Raw genomic sequence first — 24,890 nt, forward strand, 5'->3', positions numbered from 1 at the left:
ATATAGGGCAGTTGACCGTATATAGGCTAGTTATAACAGGAAGTTGACCGTATATGGGCTAGTTATAACAGGAAGTTGACCGTATATGGGCTAGTTATAACAGGAAGTTGACTGTATATGGGCTAGTTATAACAGGAAGTAGACCGTATATAGGCTAGTTATAACAGGACGTTGACCGTATATGGGCTAGTTATAACAGGAAGTGTTTCGGTCAAAAGATGCACTGACTGACCCCAGGACTGATGACAGCATCATGTCATGTGACAGCCTGCTGCTGTAGAGCCCCGCCCCTTCCTCCTCCTCACCTCTGCAGTCCTATGAGTTTCCATCTCTGTAGGTCAGTGAGGCTGAAGGGGCAGGAGAGCCAGGGCTGGACCCTCTCCCCACAGCGCCCGGGTCCAGGCACGTAGAGGGCCAGAGCGGACACCAGCCTCCTGACCCTCCCCTCCTCAGATCCCAGGACCACCAGGGTTCGACCACTCAGGAGGGACCACAGGGCATGCAGGGCAAACGGATACTGACGCACAAACCTGGAGGTAGAGACCGAGAGAGACATGATCACGTGTTATTGGTCACATACACGTTTTTAGCAATGTTATTGAGGGTGTTTCTAACTCCAACAGTACAGTAATATATAATGCTTGTGTTTCTAGCTCCAACAGTACAGTAATATATAATGCTTGTGTTTCTAGCTCCAACAGTACAGTAATATATAATGCTTGTGTTTCTAGCTCCAACAGTCAGTAATATATAATGCTTGTGTTTCTAGCTCCAACAGTAATATATAATGCTTGTGTTTCTAGCTCCAACAGTACAGTAATATATAATGCTTGTGTTTCTAGCTCCAACAGTACAGTAATATAATGCTTGTGTTTCTAGCTCCAACACAGTAATATATAATGCTTGTGTTTCTAGCTCCAACAGTACAGTAATATATAATGCTTGTGTTTCTAGCTCCAACAGTACAGTAATATATAATGCTTGTGTTTCTAGCTCCAACAGTACAGTAATATATAATGCTTGTGTTTCTAGCTCCAACAGTACAGTAATATATAATGTTTCTAGCTCCAACAGTACAGTAATATATAATGCTTGTGTTTCTAGCTCCAACAGTACAGTAATATCTAACTAAATGCTTGTGTTTCTAGCTCCAACAGTGCAGTAATATCTAACTAAATACTTGTGTTTCTAGCTCCAACAGTACAGTAATATCTAACTAAATGCTTGTGTTTCTAGCTCCAACAGTGCAGTAATATCTAACTAAATGCTTGTGTTTCTAGCTCCAACAGTACAGTAATATCTAACTAAATACTTCTGTTTCTAGCTCCAACAGTACAGTAATATATAATGCTTGTGTTTCTAGCTCCAACAGTACAGTAATATATAATGTTTCTAGCTCCAACAGTACAGTAATATATAATGCTTGTGTTTCTAGCTCCAACAGTACAGTAATATATAACTAAATGCTTGTGTTTCTAGCTCCAATAGTACAGTAATATATAATACTTGTGTTTCTAGCTCCAATAGTACAGTAATATATAATGCTTGTGTTTCTAGCTCCAACAGTACAGTAATATCTAACTAAATGCTTGTGTTTCTAGCTCCAACAGTACAGTAATATCTAACTAAATACTTGTGTTTCTAGCTCCAATAGTACAGTAATATATAATACTTGTGTTTCTAGCTCCAATAGTACAGTAATATATAATGCTTGTGTTTCTAGCTCCAATAGTACAGTAATATATAATGCTTGTGTTTCTAGCTCCAACAGTACAGTAATATATAATGCTTGTGTTTCTAGCTCCAACAGTACAGTAATATATAATGCTTGTGTTTCTAGCTCCAACAGTACAGTAATATATAATGCTTGTGTTTCTAGCTCCAACAGTACAGTAATATATAATGCTTGTGTTTCTAACTCCAACAGTCAGTAATATATAATGCTTGTGTTTCTAGCTCCAACAGTACAGTAATATATAATGCTTGTGTTTCTAGCTCCAACAGTACAGTAATATATAATGCTTGTGTTTCTAGCTCCAACAGTACAGTAATATATAATGCTTGTGTTTCTAGCTCCAACAGTACAGTAATATATAATGCTTGTGTTTCTAGCTCCAACAGTCAGTAATATATAATGCTTGTGTTTCTAGCTCCAACAGTCAGTAATATATAATGCTTGTGTTTCTAGCTCCAACAGTACAGTAATATATAATGCTTGTGTTTCTAGCTCCAACAGTCAGTAATATATAATGCTTGTGTTTCTAGCTCCAACAGTACAGTAATATATAATGCTTGTGTTTCTAGCTCCAACAGTCAGTAATATATAATGCTTGTGTTTCTAGCTCCAACAGTACAGTAATATATAATGCTTGTGTTTCTAGCTCCAACAGTCAGTAATATATAATGCTTGTGTTTCTAGCTCCAACAGTCAGTAATATATAATGCTTGTGTTTCTAGCTCCAACAGTACAGTAATATATAATGCTTGTGTTTCTAGCTCCAACAGTACAGTAATATATAATGCTTGTGTTTCTAGCTCCAACAGTACAGTAATATATAATGCTTGTGTTTCTAGCTCCAACAGTCAGTAATATATAATGCTTGTGTTTCTAGCTCCAACAGTACAGTAATATATAATGCTTGTGTTTCTAGCTCCAACAGTAATATATAATGCTTGTGTTTCTAGCTCCAACAGTACAGTAATATATAATGCTTGTGTTTCTAGCTCCAACAGTCAGTAATATATAATGCTTGTGTTTCTAGCTCCAACAGTCAGTAATATATAATGCTTGTGTTTCTAGCTCCAACAGTACAGTAATATATAATGCTTGTGTTTCTAGCTCCAACAGTACAGTAATATCTAACTAAATGCTTGTGTTTCTAGCTCCAACAGTCAGTAATATATAATGCTTGTGTTTCTAGCTCCAACAGTACAGTAATATATAATGCTTGTGTTTCTAGCTCCAACAGTCAGTAATATATAACTAAATGCTTGTGTTTCTAACTCCAACAGTCAGTAATATATAAATGCTTGTGTTTCTAGCTCAACAGTACAGTAATATATAATGCTTGTGTTTCTAGCTCCAACAGTACAGTAATATATAATGCTTGTGTTTCTAGCTCCAACAGTAATATATAATGCTTGTGTTTCTAGCTCCAACAGTACAGTAATATATAATGCTTGTGTTTCTAGCTCCAACAGTCAGTAATATATAATGCTTGTGTTTCTAGCTCCAACAGTCAGTAATATATAATGCTTGTGTTTCTAGCTCCAACAGTACAGTAATATATAATGCTTGTGTTTCTAGCTCCAACAGTCAGTAATATATAATGCTTGTGTTTCTAGCTCCAACAGTACAGTAATATATAATGCTTGTGTTTCTAGCTCCAACAGTACAGTAATATATAATGCTTGTGTTTCTAGCTCCAACAGTCAGTAATATATAATGCTTGTGTTTCTAGCTCCAACAGTACAGTAATATGCTTGTGTTTCTAGCTACAGTAATATAATGCTTGTGTTTCTAGCTCCAACAGTCAGTAATATATAAATGCTTGTGTTTCTAGCTCCAACAGTACAGTAATATGCTTGTGTTTCTAGCTATAATGCTTGTGTTTCTAGCTCCAACAGTACAGTAATATATAAATGCTTGTGTTTCTAGCTCCAACAGTACAGTAATATATAATGCTTGTGTTTCTAGCTCCAACAGTACAGTAATATATAATGCTTGTGTTTCTAGCTCCAACAGTACAGTAATATATAATGCTTGTGTTTCTAGCTCCAACAGTACAGTAATATATAATGCTTGTGTTTCTAGCTCCAACAGTACAGTAATATAACTAAATGCTTGTGTTTCTAGCTCCAACAGTACAGTAATATATAATGCTTGTGTTTCTAGCTCCAACAGTACAGTAATATATAATGCTTGTGTTTCTAGCTCCAACAGTACAGTAATATATAATGCTTGTGTTTCTAGCTCCAACAGTACAGTAATATCTAACTAAATGCTTGTGTTTCTAGCTCCAACAGTACAGTAATATATAATGCTTGTGTTTCTAGCTCCAACAGTACAGTAATATATAATGCTTGTGTTTCTAGCTCCAACAGTCAGTAATATATAATGCTTGTGTTTCTAGCTCCAACAGTACAGTAATATATAATGCTTGTGTTTCTAGCTCCAATAGTACAGTAATATATAATGCTTGTGTTTCTAGCTCCAACAGTACAGTAATATATAATGCTTGTGTTTCTAACTCCAACAGTCAGTAATATATAATGCTTGTGTTTCTAGCTCCAACAGTACAGTAATATATAATGCTTGTGTTTCTAGCTCCAACAGTACAGTAATATATAATGCTTGTGTTTCTAGCTCCAACAGTACAGTAATATATAATGCTTGTGTTTCTAGCTCCAACAGTACAGTAATATATAATGCTTGTGTTTCTAGCTCCAACAGTACAGTAATATATAATGCTTGTGTTTCTAGCTCCAACAGTCAGTAATATATAATGCTTGTGTTTCTAGCTCCAACAGTACAGTAATATCTAATGCTTGTGTTTCTAGCTCCAACAGTACAGTAATATATAATGCTTGTGTTTCTAGCTCCAACAGTACAGTAATATATAATGCTTGTGTTTCTAACTCCAACAGTCAGTAATATATAATGCTTGTGTTTCTAGCTCCAACAGTACAGTAATATATAATGCTTGTGTTTCTAGCTCCAACAGTACAGTAATATATAATGCTTGTGTTTCTAGCTCCAACAGTACAGTAATATATAATGCTTGTGTTTCTAGCTCCAACAGTCAGTAATATATAATGCTTGTGTTTCTAACTCCAACAGTCAGTAATATCTAACTAAATGCTTGTGTTTCTAGCTCCAACAGTAATATATAATGCTTGTGTTTTCTAGCTCCAACAGTACAGTAATATATAATGCTTGTGTTTCTAGCTCCAACAGTACAGTAATATATAATGCTTGTGTTTCTAGCTCCAACAGTACAGTAATATATAATGCTTGTGTTTCTAGCTCCAACAGTACAGTAATATATAATGCTTGTGTTTCTAGCTCCAACAGTACAGTAATATATAAATGCTTGTGTTTCTAGCTCCAACAGTACAGTAATATCAGTATACTAAATGCTTGTGTTTCTAGCTCCAACAGTCAGTAATATATAATACTTGTGTTTCTAGCTCCAACAGTACAGTAATATATAATGCTTGTGTTTCTAGCTCCAACAGTACAGTAATATATAATGCTTGTGTTTCTAGCTCCAACAGTACAGTAATATATAATGCTTGTGTTTCTAGCTCCAACATATCAGTAATATATAATGCTTGTGTTTCTAGCTCCAACAGTACAGTAATATATAATGCTTGTGTTTCTAGCTCCAACAGTACAGTAATATATAATGCTTGTGTTTCTAACTCCAACAGTCAGTAATATATAATGCTTGTGTTTCTAGCTCCAACAGTACAGTAATATATAATGCTTGTGTTTCTAGCTCCAACAGTACAGTAATATATAATGCTTGTGTTTCTAGCTCCAACAGTACAGTAATATATAATGCTTGTGTTTCTAGCTCCAACAGTACAGTAATATATAATGCTTGTGTTTCTAGCTCCAACAGTCAGTAATATATAATGCTTGTGTTTCTAGCTCCAACAGTAATATATAATGCTTGTGTTTCTAGCTCCAACAGTACAGTAATATATAATGCTTGTGTTTCTAACTCCAACAGTCAGTAATATATAATGCTTGTGTTTCTAGCTCCAACAGTACAGTAATATATAATGCTTGTGTTTCTAGCTCCACAGTACAGTAATATATAATGCTTGTGTTTCTAGCTCCAACAGTCCAATGCTTGTGTTTCTAGCTCCAACAGTCAGTAATATATAATGCTTGTGTTTCTAGCTCCAACAGTCAGTAATATATAATGCTTGTGTTTCTAGCTCCAACAGTCAGTAATATATAATGCTTGTGTTTCTAGCTCCAACAGTAATATATAATGCTTGTGTTTCTAGCTCCAACAGTACAGTAATATATAATGCTTGTGTTTCTAGCTCCAACAGTCAGTAATATATAATGCTTGTGTTTCTAGCTCCAACAGTCAGTAATATATAATGCTTGTGTTTCTAGCTCCAACAGTAATATATAATGCTTGTGTTTCTAGCTCCAACAGTACAGTAATATATAATGCTTGTGTTTCTAGCTCCAACAGTCAGTAATATATAATGCTTGTGTTTCTAGCTCCAACAGTCAGTAATATATAATGCTTGTGTTTCTAGCTCCAACAGTAATATATAATGCTTGTGTTTCTAGCTCCAACAGTACAGTAATATCTAACTAAATGCTTGTGTTTCTAGCTCCAACAGTCAGTAATATATAATGCTTGTGTTTCTAGCTCCAACAGTACAGTAATATATAATGCTTGTGTTTCTAGCTCCAACAGTCAGTAATATATAACTAAATGCTTGTGTTTCTAACTCCAACAGTCAGTAATATCTAACTAAATGCTTGTGTTTCTAGCTCCAACAGTACAGTAATATATAATGTTTGTGTTTCTAGCTCCAACAGTACAGTAATATATAATGCTTGTGTTTCTAGCTCCAACAGTAATATATAATGCTTGTGTTTCTAGCTCCAACAGTACAGTAATATATAATGCTTGTGTTTCTAGCTCCAACAGTACAGTAATATCTAATGCTTGTGTTTCTAGTTCCAACAGTCAGTAATATATAATGCTTGTGTTTCTAGCTCCAATAGTACAGTAATATATAATGCTTGTGTTTCTAGCTCCAACAGTCAGTAATATATAATACTTCTGTTTCTAGCTCCAACAGTACAGTAATATCTAATGCTTGTGTTTCTAGCTCCAACAGTACAGTAATATATAATGTTTCTAGCTCCAACAGTACAGTAATATATAATGCTTGTGTTTCTAGCTCCAACAGTACAGTAATATCTAACTAAATGCTTGTGTTTCTAGCTCCAACAGTACAGTAATATGCTTGTGTTTCTAACTAAATACTTGTGTTTCTAGCTCCAACAGTACAGTAATATCTATAATGCTTGTGTTTCTAGCTCCAACAGTGCAGTAATATCTATAATGCTTGTGTTTCTAGCTCCAACAGTACAGTAATATCTAACTAAATGCTTGTGTTTCTAGCTCCAACAGTACAGTAATATATAATGCTTGTGTTTCTAGCTCCAACAGTACAGTAATAATATAATGTTTCTAGCTCCAACAGTACAGTAATATATAATGCTTGTGTTTCTAGCTCCAACAGTACAGTAATATATAACTAAATGCTTGTGTTTCTAGCTCCAACAGTACAGTAATATATAATACTTGTGTTTCTAGCTCCAACAGTACAGTAATATATAATGCTTGTGTTTCTAGCTCCAACAGTACAGTAATATAACTAAATGCTTGTGTTTCTAGCTCCAACAGTACAGTAATATCTAACTAAATGCTTGTGTTTCTAGCTCCAACAGTACAGTAATATATAATGCTTGTGTTTCTAACTCCAACAGTCAGTAATATATAATGCTTGTGTTTCTAGCTCCAACAGTCAGTAATATATAATGCTTGTGTTTCTAGCTCCAACAGTCAGTAATATATAATGCTTGTGTTTCTAGCTCCAACAGTACAGTAATATATAATGCTTGTGTTTCTAGCTCCAACAGTACAGTAATATATAATGCTTGTGTTTCTAGCTCCAACAGTCAGTAATATATAATGCTTGTGTTTCTAGCTCCAACAGTACAGTAATATATAATGCTTGTGTTTCTAGCTCCAACAGTACAGTAATATATAATGCTTGTGTTTCTAGCTCCAACAGTACAGTAATATATAATGCTTGTGTTTCTAGCTCCAACAGTACAGTAATATATAATGCTTGTGTTTCTAGCTCCAACAGTACAGTAATATATAATGCTTGTGTTTCTAGCTCCAACAGTCAGTAATATATAATGCTTGTGTTTCTAGCTCCAACAGTACAGTAATATCTAATGCTTGTGTTTCTAGCTCCAACAGTACAGTAATATATAATGCTTGTGTTTCTAGCTCCAACAGTCAGTAATATATAATGCTTGTGTTTCTAGCTCCAACAGTACAGTAATATATAATGCTTGTGTTTCTAACTCCAACAGTAATATATAATGCTTGTGTTTCTAGCTCCAACAGTACAGTAATATATAATGTTTCTAGCTCCAACAGTGCAGTAATATATAATGCTTGTGTTTCTAGCTCCAACAGTCAGTAATATATAATGCTTGTGTTTCTAGCTCCAACAGTAATATATAATGCTTGTGTTTCTAACTCCAACAGTCAGTAATATATAATGCTTGTGTTTCTAGCTCCAACAGTACAGTAATATATAATGCTTGTGTTTCTAGCTCCAACAGTACAGTAATATATAATGCTTGTGTTTCTAGCTCCAACAGTAATATATAATGTTTCTAGCTCCAACAGTACAGTAATATATAATGCTTGTGTTTCTAACTCCAACAGTCAGTAATATATAATGCTTGTGTTTCTAGCTCCAACAGTACAGTAATATATAATGCTTGTGTTTCTAGCTCCAACAGTCAGTAATATATAATGCTTGTGTTTCTAGCTCCAACAGTACAGTAATATATAATGCTTGTGTTTCTAGCTCCAACAGTCAGTAATATATAATGCTTGTGTTTCTAGCTCCAACAGTCAGTAATATATAATGCTTGTGTTTCTAGCTCCAACAGTCAGTAATATATAATGCTTGTGTTTCTAGCTCCAACAGTAATATATAATGCTTGTGTTTCTAGCTCCAACAGTACAGTAATATATAATGCTTGTGTTTCTAGCTCCAACAGTAATATATAATGCTTGTGTTTCTAGCTCCAACAGTCAGTAATATATAATGCTTGTGTTTCTAGCTCCAACAGTAATATATAATGCTTGTGTTTCTAGCTCCAACAGTACAGTAATATATAATGCTTGTGTTTCTAGCTCCAACAGTACAGTAATATATAATGCTTGTGTTTCTAGCTCCAACAGTCAGTAATATATAATGCTTGTGTTTCTAGCTCCAACAGTACAGTAATATATAATGCTTGTGTTTCTAGCTCCAACAGTACAGTAATATCTAACTAAATGCTTGTGTTTCTAGCTCCAACAGTCAGTAATATATAATGCTTGTGTTTCTAGCTCCAACAGTACAGTAATATATAATGCTTGTGTTTCTAGCTCCAACAGTCAGTAATATATAACTAAATGCTTGTGTTTCTAACTCCAACAGTCAGTAATATCTAACTAAATGCTTGTGTTTCTAGCTCCAACAGTACAGTAATATATAATGTTTGTGTTTCTAGCTCCAACAGTAATATATAATGCTTGTGTTTCTAGCTCCAACAGTACAGTAATATATAATGCTTGTGTTTCTAGCTCCAACAGTCAGTAATATATAAATGCTTGTGTTTCTAGCTCCAACAGTCAGTAATATATAATGCTTGTGTTTCTAGCTCCAACAGTCAGTAATATATAATGCTTGTGTTTCTAGCTCCAACAGTCAGTAATATATAACTAAATGCTTGTGTTTCTAACTCCAACAGTCAGTAATATCTAACTAAATGCTTGTGTTTCTAGCTCCAACAGTCAGTAATATATAATGCTTGTGTTTCTAACTCCAACAGTACAGTAATATATAATGCTTGTGTTTCTAGCTCCAACAGTACAGTAATATATAATGCTTGTGTTTCTAGCTCCAACAGTACAGTAATATATAATGCTTGTGTTTCTAGCTCCAACAGTACAGTAATATATAATGCTTGTGTTTCTAGCTCCAACAGTCAGTAATATATAATGCTTGTGTTTCTAGCTCCAACAGTCAGTAATATATAATGCTTGTGTTTCTAGCTCCAACAGTCAGTAATATATAATGCTTGTGTTTCTAGCTCCAACAGTACAGTAATATATAATGCTTGTGTTTCTAGCTCCAACAGTCAGTAATATATAATGCTTGTGTTTCTAGCTCCAACAGTACAGTAATATATAATGCTTGTGTTTCTAGCTCCAACAGTACAGTAATATATAATGCTTGTGTTTCTAGCTCCAACAGTACAGTAATATATAATGCTTGTGTTTCTAACTCCAACAGTCAGTAATATATAATGCTTGTGTTTCTAACTCCAACAGTACAGTAATATATAATGCTTGTGTTTCTAGCTCCAACAGTACAGTAATATATAATGCTTGTGTTTCTAACTCCAACAGTACAGTAATATATAATGCTTGTGTTTCTAGTTCCAACAGTCAGTAATATATAATGCTTGTGTTTCTAACTCCAACAGTACAGTAATATATAATGCTTGTGTTTCTAGCTCCAACAGTACAGTAATATATAATGCTTGTGTTTCTAGCTCCAACAGTCAGTAATATATAATGCTTGTGTTTCTAGCTCCAACAGTCAGTAATATATAATGCTTGTGTTTCTAGCTCCAACAGTCAGTAATATATAATGCTTGTGTTTCTAGCTCCAACAGTACAGTAATATATAATGCTTGTGTTTCTAGCTCCAACAGTACAGTAATATATAATGCTTGTGTTTCTAGCTCCAACAGTACAGTAATATATAATGCTTGTGTTTCTAGCTCCAACAGTACAGTAATATATAATGCTTGTGTTTCTAGCTCCAACAGTACAGTGATATATAATGCTTGTGTTTCTAGCTCCAACAGTAATATATAATGCTTGTGGTATCAGTAAAAAACCTTCCATGGGGGAGCAGGTATAGAAAACACCTTCCATGGGGGGCCAGGTATAGAAAACACCTTCCATGGGGGGGGACAGGTATAGAAAACACCTTCCATGGGGGCCAGGTATAGGGGGCAGGTATAGAAAACACCTTCCATGGGGGGAGCAGGTATAGAAAACACCTTCCATGGGGGGGGCGGCAGGGGGGGCAGGTATAGAAAACACCTTCCATGGGGGGGGCAGGTATAGAAAACACCTTCCATGGGGGGGGGCAGGTATAGAAAACACCTTCCATGGGCGGGGGGCAGGTATAGAAAACACCTTCCATGGGGGGGAGCAGGTATAGAAAACACCTTCCATGGGCGGGGGGGGCAGGTATAGAAAACACCTTCCATGGGGGGGGGGCAGGTATAGAAAACACCTTCCATTGGGGGGAGCAGGTATAGAAAACACCTTCCATGGGGGGGGCAGGTATAGAAAACACCTTCCATTGGGGGGGCAGGTAGAAAACACCTTCATTGGGGGGGCAGGTATAGAAAACACCTTCCATGGGCGGGGGGGCAGGTATAGAAAACACCTTCCATGGGGGGCAGGTATGGAAAACACCTTCCATGGGGGGCAGGTATAGAAAACACCTTCCATGGGGGGCAGGTATAGAAAACACCTTCCATGGGGGGGGGCAGGTACAGAAAACACCTTCCATGGGGGGCCAGGTATAGAAAACACCTTCCATGGGGGGCATGTATAGAAAACACCTTCCATGGGGGGGGACCTTCCATGGGGGGGCAGGTATAGAAAACACCTTCCATGGGGGGGGCAGGTATAGAAAACACCTTCCATGGGGGGCAGGTACAGAAAACACCTTCCATGGGGGGCCAGGTATAGAAAACACCTTCCATGGGGGGCATGTATAGAAAACACCTTCCATGGGGGGGCGGGGGGGGCAGGTATAGAAAACACCTTCCATGGGGGGGGCAGGTATAGAAAACACCTTCCATGGGGGGCAGGTATAGAAAACACCTTCCATGGGCGGGGGCAGGTATAGAAAACACCTTCCATGGGGGGAGCAGGTATAGAAAACACCTTCCATGGGCGGGGGCAGGTATAGAAAACACCTTCCATTGGGGGGAGCAGGTATAGAAAACACCTTCCATTGGGGGGGGCAGGTATAGAAAACACCTTCCATTGGGGGGGCAGGTATAGAAAACACCTTTCATTGGGGGGCAGGTATAGAAAACACCTTCCATGGGCGGGGGCAGGTATAGAAAACACCTTCCATGGGGGCGCAGGTATAGAAAACACCTTCCATGGGGGGGGGGTAGGCGCAGGTATAGAAAACACCTTCCATGGGGGAGCAGGTATAGAAAACACCTTCCATTGGGGGGCAGGTATAGAAAACACCTTTCATTGGGGGGCAGGTATAGAAAACACCTTCCATGGGGGGAGCAGGTATAGAAAACACCTTCCATTGGGGGGGGCAGGTATAGAAAACACCTTTCATTGGGGGGGGCAGGTATAGAAAACACCTTCCATGGGGGAGCAGGTATAGAAAACACCTTCCATGGGGGGAGCAGGTATAGAAAACACCTTCCATGGGGGGGCAGATATAGAAAACACCTTCCATGGGGGGAGGAGCAGGTATAGAAAACACCTTCCATGGGGGGGGAGCAGGTATAGAAAACACCTTCCATGGGGGGGAGCAGGTATAGAAAACACCTTCCATGGGGGGGGGAGCAGGTATAGAAAACACCTTCCATGGGGGGGGGAGGAGCAGGTATAGAAAACACCTTCCATGGGGGGGGCAGGTATAGAAAACACCTTCCATGGGGGGGGGAGCAGGTATAGAAAACACCTTTCATGGGGGGGGGCAGGTATAGAAAACACCTTCCATGGGGGGAGCAGGTATAGAAAACACCTTCCATGGGGGAGCAGGTATAGAAAACACCTTCCATGGGGGGAGCAGGTATAGAAAACACCTTCCATTGGGGGGCAGGTATAGAAAACACCTTTCATTGGGGGGCAGGTATAGAAAACACCTTCCATGGGGGGGGCAGGTATAGAAAACACCTTCCATGGGGGGCAGGTATAGAAAACACCTTCCATGGGGGGGGCAGGTATAGAAAACACCTTCCATCCAGGGGGGAGGAGCAGATATAGAAAACACCTTCCATGGGGGGAGGAGCAGGTATAGAAAACACCTTCCATGGGGGGGTGGGGAGCAGGTATAGAAAACACCTTCCATGGGGGGGAGCAGGTATAGAAAACACCTTCCATGGGGGGGGGAGCAGGTATAGAAAACACCTTCCATGGGGGGAGGGGAGGAGCAGGTATAAGAAAACGACCTTCCATGGGGGGCAGGTATAGAAAACACCTTCCATGGGGGGAGCAGGTATAGAAAACACCTTTCATTGGGGGCAGGTATAGAAAACACCTTCCATGGGCGGGGGGCAGGTATAGAAAACACCTTCCATGGGGGGGGCAGGTATAGAAAACACCTTCCATGGGGGGGGCAGGTATAGAAAACACCTTCCATGGGGGGCAGGTATAGAAAACACCTTCCATGGGGAGGGGGCAGGTATAGAAAACACCTTCCATGGGCGGGGGCAGGTATGGAAAACACCTTCCATGGGGGCAGGTATAGAAAACACCTTCCATGGGGGGAGGAGCAGATATAGAAAACACCTTCCATGGGGGGGGGGCAGGTATAGAAAACACCTTCCATGGGGGAGAGCAGGTATAGAAAACACCTTCCATGGGGGGGAGCAGGTATAGAAAACACCTTCCATGGGGGAGGGGGGAGCAGGTATAGAAAACACCTTCATGGGGGGGGCAGGTATAGAAAACACCTTCCATGGGGGGGGCAGGTATAGAAAACACCTTCCATGGGGGGGGGCAGGTATAGAAAACACCTTCCATGGGGGGGTATAAACACCTTCCATGGGGGCAGGTATAGAAAACACCTTCCATGGGGGGGGCAGGTATAGAAAACACCTTCCATGGGGGGGGGATGGGGGGGCAGGTATAGAAAACACCTTCCATGGGGCGGGGGCAGGTATGGAAAACACCTTCCATGGGGGGAGCAGGTATAGAAAACACCTTCCATGGGGGGGGGCAGGTATAGAAAACACCTTCCATTGGGGGGGCAGGTATAGAAAACACCTTCCATGGGGGGGGCAGGTATAGAAAACACCTTCCATGGGGGGGCAGGTATAGAAAACACCTTCCTTGGGGGGGCAGGTATAGAAAACACCTTTCATTGGGGGGCAGGTATAGAAAACACCTTCCATGGGGGGGGGCAGGTATAGAAAACACCTTCCATTGGGGGGCAGGTATAGAAAACACCTTTCATTGGGGGGGGCAGGTATAGAAAACACCTTCCATGGGGGGCAGGTATAGAAAACACCTTCCATGGGGGGGGGCAGGTATAGAAAACACCTTCCATGGGGAGGGGGCAGGTATAGAAAACACCTTCCATGGGGGGGGCAGGTATAGAAAACACCTTCCATGGGGGGGGGCAGGTATAGAAAACACCTTCCATGGGCGGGGGGCAGGTATAGAAAACACCTTCCATGGGGGGGGCAGGTATAGAAAACACCTTCCATGGGGGGGGAGCAGGTATAGAAAACACCTTCCTTGGGGGGGCAGGTATAGAAAACACCTTCCATGGGGGGGGCAGGTATAGAAAACACCTTCCATGGGGGGGCAGGTATAGAAAACACCTTCCATGGGGGGGCAGGTATAGAAAACACCTTCCATTGGGGGGGGCAGGTATAGAAAACACCTTTCATTGGGGGGGGGGCAGGTATAGAAAACACCTTCCATGGGGGGGGCAGGTATAGAAAACACCTTCCATTGGGGGGGGGGCAGGTATAGAAAACACCTTTCATTGGGGGGGCAGGTATAGAAAACACCTTCCATGGGGGGGGCAGGTATAGAAAACACCTTCCATGGGGGGAGCAGGTATAGAAAACACCTTCCATGGGGGCAGGTATAGAAAACACCTTCCATTGGGGGGGCAGGTATAGAAAACACCTTTCATTGGGGGTATAGAAAACACCTTCCATGGGGGGGGCAGGTATAGAAAACACCTTCCATGGGGGGGGCAGGTATAGAAAACACCTTCCATGGGGGGCAGGTATAGAAAACACCTTCCATGGGGGGGGGGAGCAGATATAGAAAACACCTTCCATGGGGGGGGGCAGGTATAGAAAACACCTTCCATGGGGGGGGGAGCAGGTATAGAAAACACCTTCCATGGGGGGAGCAGGTATAGAAAACACCTTCCATGGGGGAGCAGGTATAGAAAACACCTTCCATGGGGGAGGGGAGGAGCAGGTATAGAAAACACCTTCCATGGGGGGAGCAGGTATAGAAAACACCTTCCATGGGGAGGGCAGGTATAGAAAACACCTTCCATGGGGGGGAGCAGGTATAGAAAACACCTTCCATGGGGGGGGCAGGTATAGAAAACACCTTCCATGGGGGGGGCAGGTATAGAAAACACCTTCCATGGGGGTGCAGGTATAGAAAACACCTTCCATGGGGGCAGGTATAGAAAACACCTTCCATGGGGGGGGGCAGGTATAGAAAACACCCTTCCATGGGGGGAGCAGGTATAGAAAACACCTTCCATGGGGGGGGGGCAGGTATAGAAAACACCTTCCATTGGGGGGGGGGGCAGGTATAGAAAACACCTTCCATGGGGGGAGCAGGTATAGAAAACACCTTCCTTGGGGGGGGCAGGTATAGAAAACACCTTCCATGGGGGGGGCAGGTATAGAAAACACCTTCCATGGGGGGCAGGTATAGAAAACACCTTCCATGGGGGGGCAGGTATAGAAAACACCTTCCATGGGGGGGGCAGGTATAGAAAACACCTTCCATGGGGGGGGCAGGTATAGAAAACACCTTCCATGGGGGGGGCAGGTATAGAAAACACCTTCCATGGGGGTGGGGGGGGCAGGTATAGAAAACACCTTCCATGGGGGGGGGGCAGGTATAGAAAACACACACATAGACTGGAGATATCAGGAGTCCTCTAACCTATAGAATGTATCAATCAACCAATGAGTGACTCACCTGAGCGCTCCCTGCCCGGCCCTCTTCTTCTGCCTCAGCGTTACCAACCCCCCGTACCCCAGAGGTGAGCCGGCCCGTTCGGACCCCGTAGACGCTGACATGGTACAGTCCCACCCGTCCTGGTCCGAACCCCTGGAGGTGGTATCTCCCGAGGAGGAGACGGGCAGGTCCAGCCCAGCCCCAGGGCTCTGGCAGTGGGGGGAACCCAGGCCGTAGTCCCCCTGGACCGGCAGCAGGGCCTGGGGCTCCTGGTTGACCACCAGGGAAGGGGTAGAGAGCCGGGCTGCAGCCCAGAAGCAGGCAGCTTGTCTGGGGGAGAGGAGTTGTACAGGAAGCCCTCCTGAGACATGCAGCAGGCCGTGTCCATCTGGACCAGTAACTCAGGATCAGGAACTCTCTGTCCATCACCCTCCTCTGTCTCAGCCCCTCCCTCATCTGTCTCAGCCCCTCCCTCCTCTGTCTCAGCCCCTCCCTCCTCTGTCTCAGCCCCTCCCTCCTCTCTCCCAAGCACTTCTGCCTCTCCCTCCCTCTTTCTGTTAGACACTCCTCCTGCCTCTCCCTCCCTCTTTCTGTTAGACACTCCTTCTGCCTCTCCCTCCCTCTCACACACACGGTGTCTCTCACCCTCGCCCCCCTCCTCAGCCTCCAGCAGAAAAACAGGGGTCTGATCTCCTCCCTCCCGTCCCTCCTCCTCCTCCTCCTCCTCTCCTCCACTCCTGTCACTACTGAAGCTGTCCTTATTCTCCTCAGAGCTTTCCTGGTCCTGCGTCTCCATGGTCAGATCAGAGAGTGACGACTCCAGCCTCTCCTCCCCGGTCAGGGCCTCACTCTGCTGGGCAGAGTTATCAGGGCAGGGAGGGTTCACCTCCAGAACCTCCACAGACTCCGGTGGCTCGGGGCAAAGCACGATGGAAGGAGTGTGTGTGTGTGAGTCCGTCCCCACTGTGTGGTTGAGAGAACAGAAGATTCTTCCCAGCACCGCTACTTCCTCTTCCTCCTCCCCTAGCTCCTCCTCAAACAGGAAGTTGGTGACGTTCTGCTTCCTGCGTAGCGCTCGGTCCAGGCGGCGGGTGTACAGGTAACACAAGTCCCCCCGGAAACACCGCTCTGTGGTGTTGAGTAGTTCCACGGTGGCCTCGTAGAACCTCTCCTCGCACAACTCCGTCAGGTTCTTCAGGCGCTTGGCGAAACACTTGGCCGACTTCCCCTTGATCAGCTGCGGAGTGTAGGACTGCCTCCTCTGTCCCGCCTCCTCCCCCGTGTCCCGGTCGGGGCCGGGCGCCGCGTCTCTGCGTCTCTGTGACTCGGTGACACAGTGTTGACAGTGTGCGGCGTGGGGGTCTCGGCGAGGGCGGAGGGGGTACGAGGTGATCTGCCTCAGCAGGTCTCGGTGCTCGTAGATACTCTTCTCCATCGCCGCAAGCTCGTTGGCCTTGTCCACCGCGCGGGCGGAGTAACACCCCTGAGGCCCCGCCTCCCGCTGAAGCCCCTCCTCTTTCTGCAGAACAGACCGTGTGTACCTGGCAGGAGAGGCACAACAGGAAGTTACAACAGATGGTAGCAGTAGGAACCTGTCAGAGTGTGTGTGTGTGTGTGTGTGTGTGTGTGTGTGTGTGTGTGTGTGTGTGTGTGTCAGAGTGTGTGTGTGTGTGTCAGAGTGTGTGTGTGTCAGAGTGTGTGTGTGTGTCAGAGTTTGTGTGTGTCTCAGAGTGTGTGTGTGTGTGTCTCAGAGAGGGTGTGTGTGTCAGAGAGGATGTGTGTGTCAGAGTGTGTGTGTGTCAGTGTGTGTGTGTCTCAGAGTGTGTGTGTCTCAGTGTGTGTGTGTGTCTCAGAGTGTGTGTGTGTCTCAGAGTGTGTGTGTGTCTCAGAGTGTGTGTGTGTCTCAGAGTGTGTGTGTGTCTCAGTGTGTGTGTCTCAGAGTGTGTGTCTCAGTGTGTGTGTCTCAGAGTGTGTGTGTCTCAGAGTGTGTGTGTCTCAGAGTGTGTGTGTCTCAGTGTGTGTGTGTGTCTCAGTGTGTGTGTGTGTCTCAGAGTGTGTGTGTGTCTCAGTGTGTGTGTCTCAGAGTGTGTGTGTCTCAGAGTGTGTGTGTCTCAGAGTGTGTGTGTCTCAGAGTGTGTGTGTCTCAGAGTGTGTGTGTGTGTCAGAGTGTGTGTGTGTGTGTGTCTCAGAGTGTGTGTGTGTGTCAGAGTGTGTGTGTCTCAGAGTGTGTGTCTCAGAGTGTGTGTGTCTCAGAGTGTGTGTGTGTGTCTCAGAGTGTGTGTGTGTGTCTCAGAGTGTGTGTGTCAGAGTGTGTGTGTGTGTGTGTCTCAGAGTGTGTGTGTGTCTCAGAGTGTGTGTGTGTGTCTCAGAGCGTGTGTGTGTGTGTCAGAGCGTGTGTGTGTGTGTCAGAGTGTGTGTGTCTCAGAGTGTGTGTGTCTCAGAGTGTGTGTGTGTGTGTCTCAGTGTGTGTCCTCGTACTCCAGGTCACGTAGCTTCCTCTGCAGCTCGCGGGCGAAGGCCCGTCGGTTTCCGGTCTTCAGGCACTCGGAGGCGCGGGAGAAGAGGAGCGACAGCTCCTGGAACTGCAGCATGATCTTCCTCTCGTCGGCAGAGACGTAGGCCATGCAGAACGGGCGGACGAAGCCCCGGGCCTCCAGGTCATAGAGCGTCAGGTGGTGAACGTAGGCAAACGCCCCCTCCTTAGAGTCACCCAGAACCACCCTGGAGTCCTCCACAAAACTACAGGAGAGGAGAGAACAGACTAGTCAAATGCCCCCTCCTTAGAGTTACCCAGAACCACCCTGGAGTCCTCCACAAAACTACAGGAGAGGAGAGAACAGACTAGTCAAACGCCCCCTCCTTAGAGTTACCCAGAACCACCCTGGAGTCCTCCACAAAACTACAGGAGAGGAGAGAACAGACTAGTCAAACGCCCCCTCCTTAGAGTTACCCAGAACCACCCTGGAGTCCTCCACAAAACTACAGGAGAGGAGAGAACAGACTAGTCAAACGCCCCCTCCTTAGAGTTACCCAGAACCACCCTGGAGGGGAGGAGAGAACAGACTAGTCAAACGCCCCCTCCTTAGAGTTACCCAGAACCACCCTGGAGGGGAGGAGAGAACAGGATACAATTAGAGTAGAATATAGAATGTAACAGAACAGAATTAGAGTAGAACAGAACAGAATTAGAGTAGAACAGAACAGAATTAGAGTAGAATATAACAGAACAGAATTAGAGTAGAATATAATAGAATTAGAGTAGAATATAACAGAACAGAATTAGAGTAGAATATAATAGAATTAGAGTAGAATATAATAGAATTAGAGTAGAATATAACAGAACAGAATTAGAGTAGAATATAATAGAATTAGAGTAGAACAGAACAGAATTAGAGTAGAATAGAACAGAATTAGAGTAGAATATAACAGAACAGAATTAGAGTAGAACAGAACAGAATTAGAGTAGAATATAATAGAATTAGAGTAGAATATAACAGAACAGAATTAGAGTAGAATATAACAGAATTAGAGTAGAATATAACAGAACAGAATTAAAGTAGAATATAATAGAATTAGAGTAGAATATAACAGAACAGAATTAGAGTAGAATATAATAGAATTAGAGTAGAATATAACAGAACAGAATTAGAGTAGAATATAATAGAATTAGAGTAGAATGTAACAGAACAGAATTAGAGTAGAATATAATAGAATTAGAGTAGAATATAATAGAATTAGAGTAGAATGTAACAGAACAGAATTAGAGTAGAATGTAACAGAACAGAATTAGAGTAGAATATAATAGAATTAGAGTAGACTATAACAGAACAGAATTAGAGTAGAATATAATAGAATTAGAGTAGAATATAATAGAATTAGAGTAGAATGTAACAGAACAGAATTAGAGTAGAATGTAACAGAACAGAATTAGAGTAGAACAGAACAGAACAGAATTAGAGTAGAATATAATAGAATTAGAGTAGAATATAACAGAACAGAATTAGAGTAGAATATAATAGAATTAGAGTAGAATGTAACAGAACAGAATTAGAGTAGAATGTAACAGAACAGAATTAGAGTAGAACAGAACAGAATATAATAGAATTAGAGTAGAATATAACAGAATTAGAGTAGAATATAATAGAATTAGAGTAGAGTATAATAGAATTAGAGTAGACTATAACAGAACAGAATTAGAGTTGAATATAATAGAATTAGAGTAGAATATAATAGAATTAGAGTAGAATGTAACAGAACAGAATTAGAGTAGAATGTAACAGAACAGAATTAGAGTAGAACAGAACAGAATATAGTAGAATATAACAGAACAGAATTAGAGTAGAATATAATAGAATTAGAGTAGAATGTAACAGAACAGAATTAGAGTAGAACAGAACAGAATTAGAGTGGAATATAATAGAATTAGAGTAGAATATAACAGAATTAGAGTAGAATATAATAGAATTAGAGTAGAGTATAATAGAATTAGAGTAGAATATAACAGAACAGAATTAGAGTAGAATATAATAGAATTAGAGTAGAATGTAACAGAACAGAATTAGAGTAGAATATAATATAATTAGAATTAGAGTAGAATGTAACAGAACAGAATTAGAGTAGAATATAATAGAATTAGAGTAGAACAGAACAGAATTAGAGTAGAATATAATAGAATGTAACAGAACAGAATATAATTAGAGTAGAATATAATAGAATTAGAGTAGAATAGAATTAGAGTAGAATGTAACAGAAAACGGTAAAATAGGATGTCATTACAGTAGAGTACAATACAAATACAATAGGATATCATTAGAGTACAATACAAATACAATAGGATATCATTAGAGTACAATACAAATACAATAGGATATCATTAGAGTACAATACAATAGGACATCATTAGAGTACAATAAAACATAATACAATAGGATATCATTAGAGTACAATACAACATAATAAAATAGGACAGTAGAGTACAATACAATAGGATATCATTAGAGTACAATACAATAGGACATCATTAGAGTACAATACAAATACAATATCATTAGAGTACAATACAAATACAATAGGATATCATTAGAGTACAATACAAATACAATATCATTAGAGTACAATACAAATACAATATCAGTAGAGTACAATAGAAATACAATATCATTAGAGTACAATACAAATACAATATCATTAGAGTACAATACAAATACAATATCATTAGAGTACAATACAAATACAATAGGATATCATTAGAGTACAATACAAATACAATAGGATATCATTAGAGTACAATACAAATACAATATCATTAGAGTACAATACAAATACAATAGGATATCATTAGAGTACAATACAAATACAATAGGACATCATTAGAGTACAATACAACATAATAAAATAGGACAGTAGAGTACAATACAACATAATAAAATAGGACATCATTAGAGTACAATACAACATAATAAAATAGGACATCAGTAGAGTACAATACAACATAATAAAATAGGACATCAGTAGAGTACAATACAACATAATACAATAGGACAGTAGAGTACAATACAACATAATAAAATAGGACATCAGTAGAGTACAATACAACATAATAAAATAGGACATCAGTAGAGTACAATACAACATAATAAAATAGGACAGTAGAGTACAATACAACATAATAAAATAGGACATCATTAGAGTACAATACAACATAATAAAATAGGACATCAGTAGAGTACAATACAACATAATAAAATAGGACATCATTAGAGTACAATACAACATAATAAAATAGGACAGTAGAGTACAATACAACATAATAAAATAGGACATCATTAGAGTACAATACAACATAATAAAATAGGACAGTAGAGTACAATACAACATAATAAAATAGGACATCAGTAGAGTACAATACAACATAATACAATAGGACAGTAGAGTACAATACAACATAATAAAATAGGACATCAGTAGAGTACAATACAACATAATAAAATAGGACATCATTAGAGTACAATACAACATAATAAAATAGGACATCAGTAGAGTACAATACAACATAATAAAATAGGACAGTAGAGTACAATACAACATAATAAAATAGGACAGTAGAGTACAATACAACATAATAAAATAGGACATCATTAGAGTACAATACAACATAATAAAATAGGACAGTAGAGTACAATACAACATAATAAAATAGGACATCAGTAGAGTACAATACAACATAATAAAATAGGACAGTAGAGTACAATACAACATAATAAAATAGGACATCATTAGAGTACAATACAACATAATAAAATAGGACATCAGTAGAGTACAATACAACATAATAAAATAGGACATCAGTAGAGTACAATACAACATAATACAATAGGACAGTAGAGTACAATACAACATAATAAAATAGGACATCAGTAGAGTACAATACAACATAATACAATAGGACATCATTAGAGTACAATACAAATACAATAGGATATCATTAGAGTACAATACAATAGGACATCAGTAGAGTACAATACAACATAATAAAATAGGACAGTAGAGTACAATACAACATAATAAAATAGGACATCATTAGAGTACAATACAACATAATAAAATAGGACATCAGTAGAGTACAATACAACATAATAAAATAGGACATCAGTAGAGTACAATACAACATAATACAATAGGACAGTAGAGTACAATACAACATAATAAAATAGGACATCAGTAGAGTACAATACAACATAATAAAATAGGACATCATTAGAGTACAATACAACATAATAAAATAGGACAGTAGAGTACAATACAACATAATAAAATAGGACATCATTAGAGTACAATACAACATAATAAAATAGGACAGTAGAGTACAATACAACATAATAAAATAGGACATCATTAGAGTACAATACAACATAATAAAATAGGACATCAGTAGAGTACAATACAACATAATAAAATAGGACAGTAGAGTACAATACAACATAATAAAATAGGACAGTAGAGTACAATACAACATAATAAAATAGGACATCATTAGAGTACAATACAACATAATAAAATAGGACAGTAGAGTACAATACAACATAATAAAATAGGACAGTAGAGTACAATACAACATAATAAAATAGGACAGTAGAGTACAATACAACATAATAAAATAGGACATCAGTAGAGTACAATACAACATAATAAAATAGGACATCAGTAGAGTACAATACAACATAATAAAATAGGACAGTAGAGTACAATACAACATAATAAAATAGGACAGTAGAGTACAATACAACATAATAAAATAGGACAGTAGAGTACAATACAACATAATAAAATAGGACAGTAGAGTACAATACAACATAATAAAATAGGACAGCTACCTGAGTCGTGGGTATCCGCTGCCGGTGGGATGTCCTACGAACGAGGCCTGGTAGTCAACAGACATGATCCTCAGACTGAAGTAGTTGAGGTCAAAGGTCCCAAACACCTTCGGGTCGTCAGGAATGGTGAGAAGAGGCTGGGGGCCCACCTGGAGGGGAGGACAACACAAGGTCAGCTCATTACACACACACCCCGTCCGGACATACACACACAGTCCGGACATACACACACCGTCCGGACATACACACCGTCAAATCAACACACACACCCCTCCCCCAGTTGCCCATGGTACCGACCTGCTCAGAGAACTCTGATATGAGGATGAAGTCCTTAGTGAACTTGGCGTATGACGTCTTGGCCCAGGGGTTGGCGTTGTTATTCGATGGGAACAGAGGGACAGAGAACTCTTCTGGCACCACCCAGGGGTTGGGGTACCCTACCTCCCCAAAATCATCCTCCTTAGTAAACGCCACCACGTCTGGGGCACCAATCATCTTTCTCCGGACCGGGCTTGGGTCAGCTTTGACGTCAGAGGAAGTCCATCCACTAGGCTAGATGTCTGCCTGATAGCCAGTCTGTCTGTCGGTCTGTCTGTATCCCTCTACTCGCTGGGAGTAACAGTCCACGACACTGACGGTTGTATGTCTGTCTGTCTGCGTCCCGTTACCTCTACCAGCTGGGAGTGGTCTTCACCTGTCTGTCCATGATGATATCATACGATGCAGGAAGGCCACACATCAACATGACATCTGACCAAAGGCTGTCTGTCTGTCTGTCACCGCTGCATATAAACAATAGCACTTAACACCGGGACTATCTCTCTGGCTCCGCCCCCCGTACAGTACCGACGTCAAGACAGTTATCTGGCAAACAGACGTCGCGTAACGGAACACGACCGTATCCCGACACCCCATCAATGACACATTGCTCGTCCGGGGAATCGTGCACCGTTACCGGGCAATATCGGCAGTGGCCCGTCATGCACTGGTATAATAAAGTCCCAGTAGTAAATACGGTGAAACTATTTAATGTTAAGTGTACATTCTGACCGTCGCCATATTAAAATCCGCTGGTAGTTACCACGTGACCAGCTCACATAAGGAAGTAGCTATCTGTCCTAAAATTACAAACCTAATATTACACATTCAACATGATTTAAGATTGTGAATCACAATTTCAATCTTGAAAATAGATACTCTTCGCGTAGTATTTTTGGCGTAAAATTAAAGGACATCGGCATAAAAAAGTATTATTCACACGAACAGGAAAGGGTTTTACGACAGTTGTTTTACGACATCATCGATTTACGACTGCTGTCGTTAACAAGCGCGGAATTTGTAAAAATCAATAACATCACATTTATCTGCCCTTTTTACCAACCCTTTCAGTTGGCAAAATAGTTTTAAAACTATTTATTTATTAGCAGATTGGGTCCACGCTAATGCACGTTACATTGTAAATTGTGTTTAAGTGATCATGAAAATTGTAAGGTTAAGCTTCGGCATGTAAACTTAGTTTCATGGTTGAACTTTGACAAGATTTAGCTAGCTTACTCCCATCAAGCTAACTGACCCTGTGACAGTTTTATGTTGTGTCAATCTGTTGGATCAGTCAAAATAACAGTTTGTAACAACGCTTCAGGAGTTATATTGACTAATGTTAGCTGGGCACGACGTGTGTGTGTGTAACGTTATGACAAGTGTAGCTCCAACGCGCCCTGGCTAG

General features: G+C 40.7%; 1 long non-coding RNA gene and 1 pseudogene across 1 annotated transcript in view; one reads left to right on the plus strand and one right to left on the minus strand.

Annotated features, from left to right (window-relative positions):
- The window catches only part of LOC135564837 (uncharacterized), a 349,184-nt gene that overhangs the window by 35,163 nt on the left and 289,131 nt on the right, over positions 1-24,890 (plus strand). The gene's annotated exons all lie outside the window — the stretch shown is intronic.
- LOC115120659 (guanine nucleotide exchange protein smcr8a-like) lies at positions 283-24,042 on the minus strand (annotated as a pseudogene).

Source organism: Oncorhynchus nerka, linkage group LG26 (assembly GCF_034236695.1).
Source record: "Oncorhynchus nerka isolate Pitt River linkage group LG26, Oner_Uvic_2.0, whole genome shotgun sequence".
In the NCBI taxonomy this organism is placed as follows: domain Eukaryota; kingdom Metazoa; phylum Chordata; class Actinopteri; order Salmoniformes; family Salmonidae; genus Oncorhynchus; species Oncorhynchus nerka.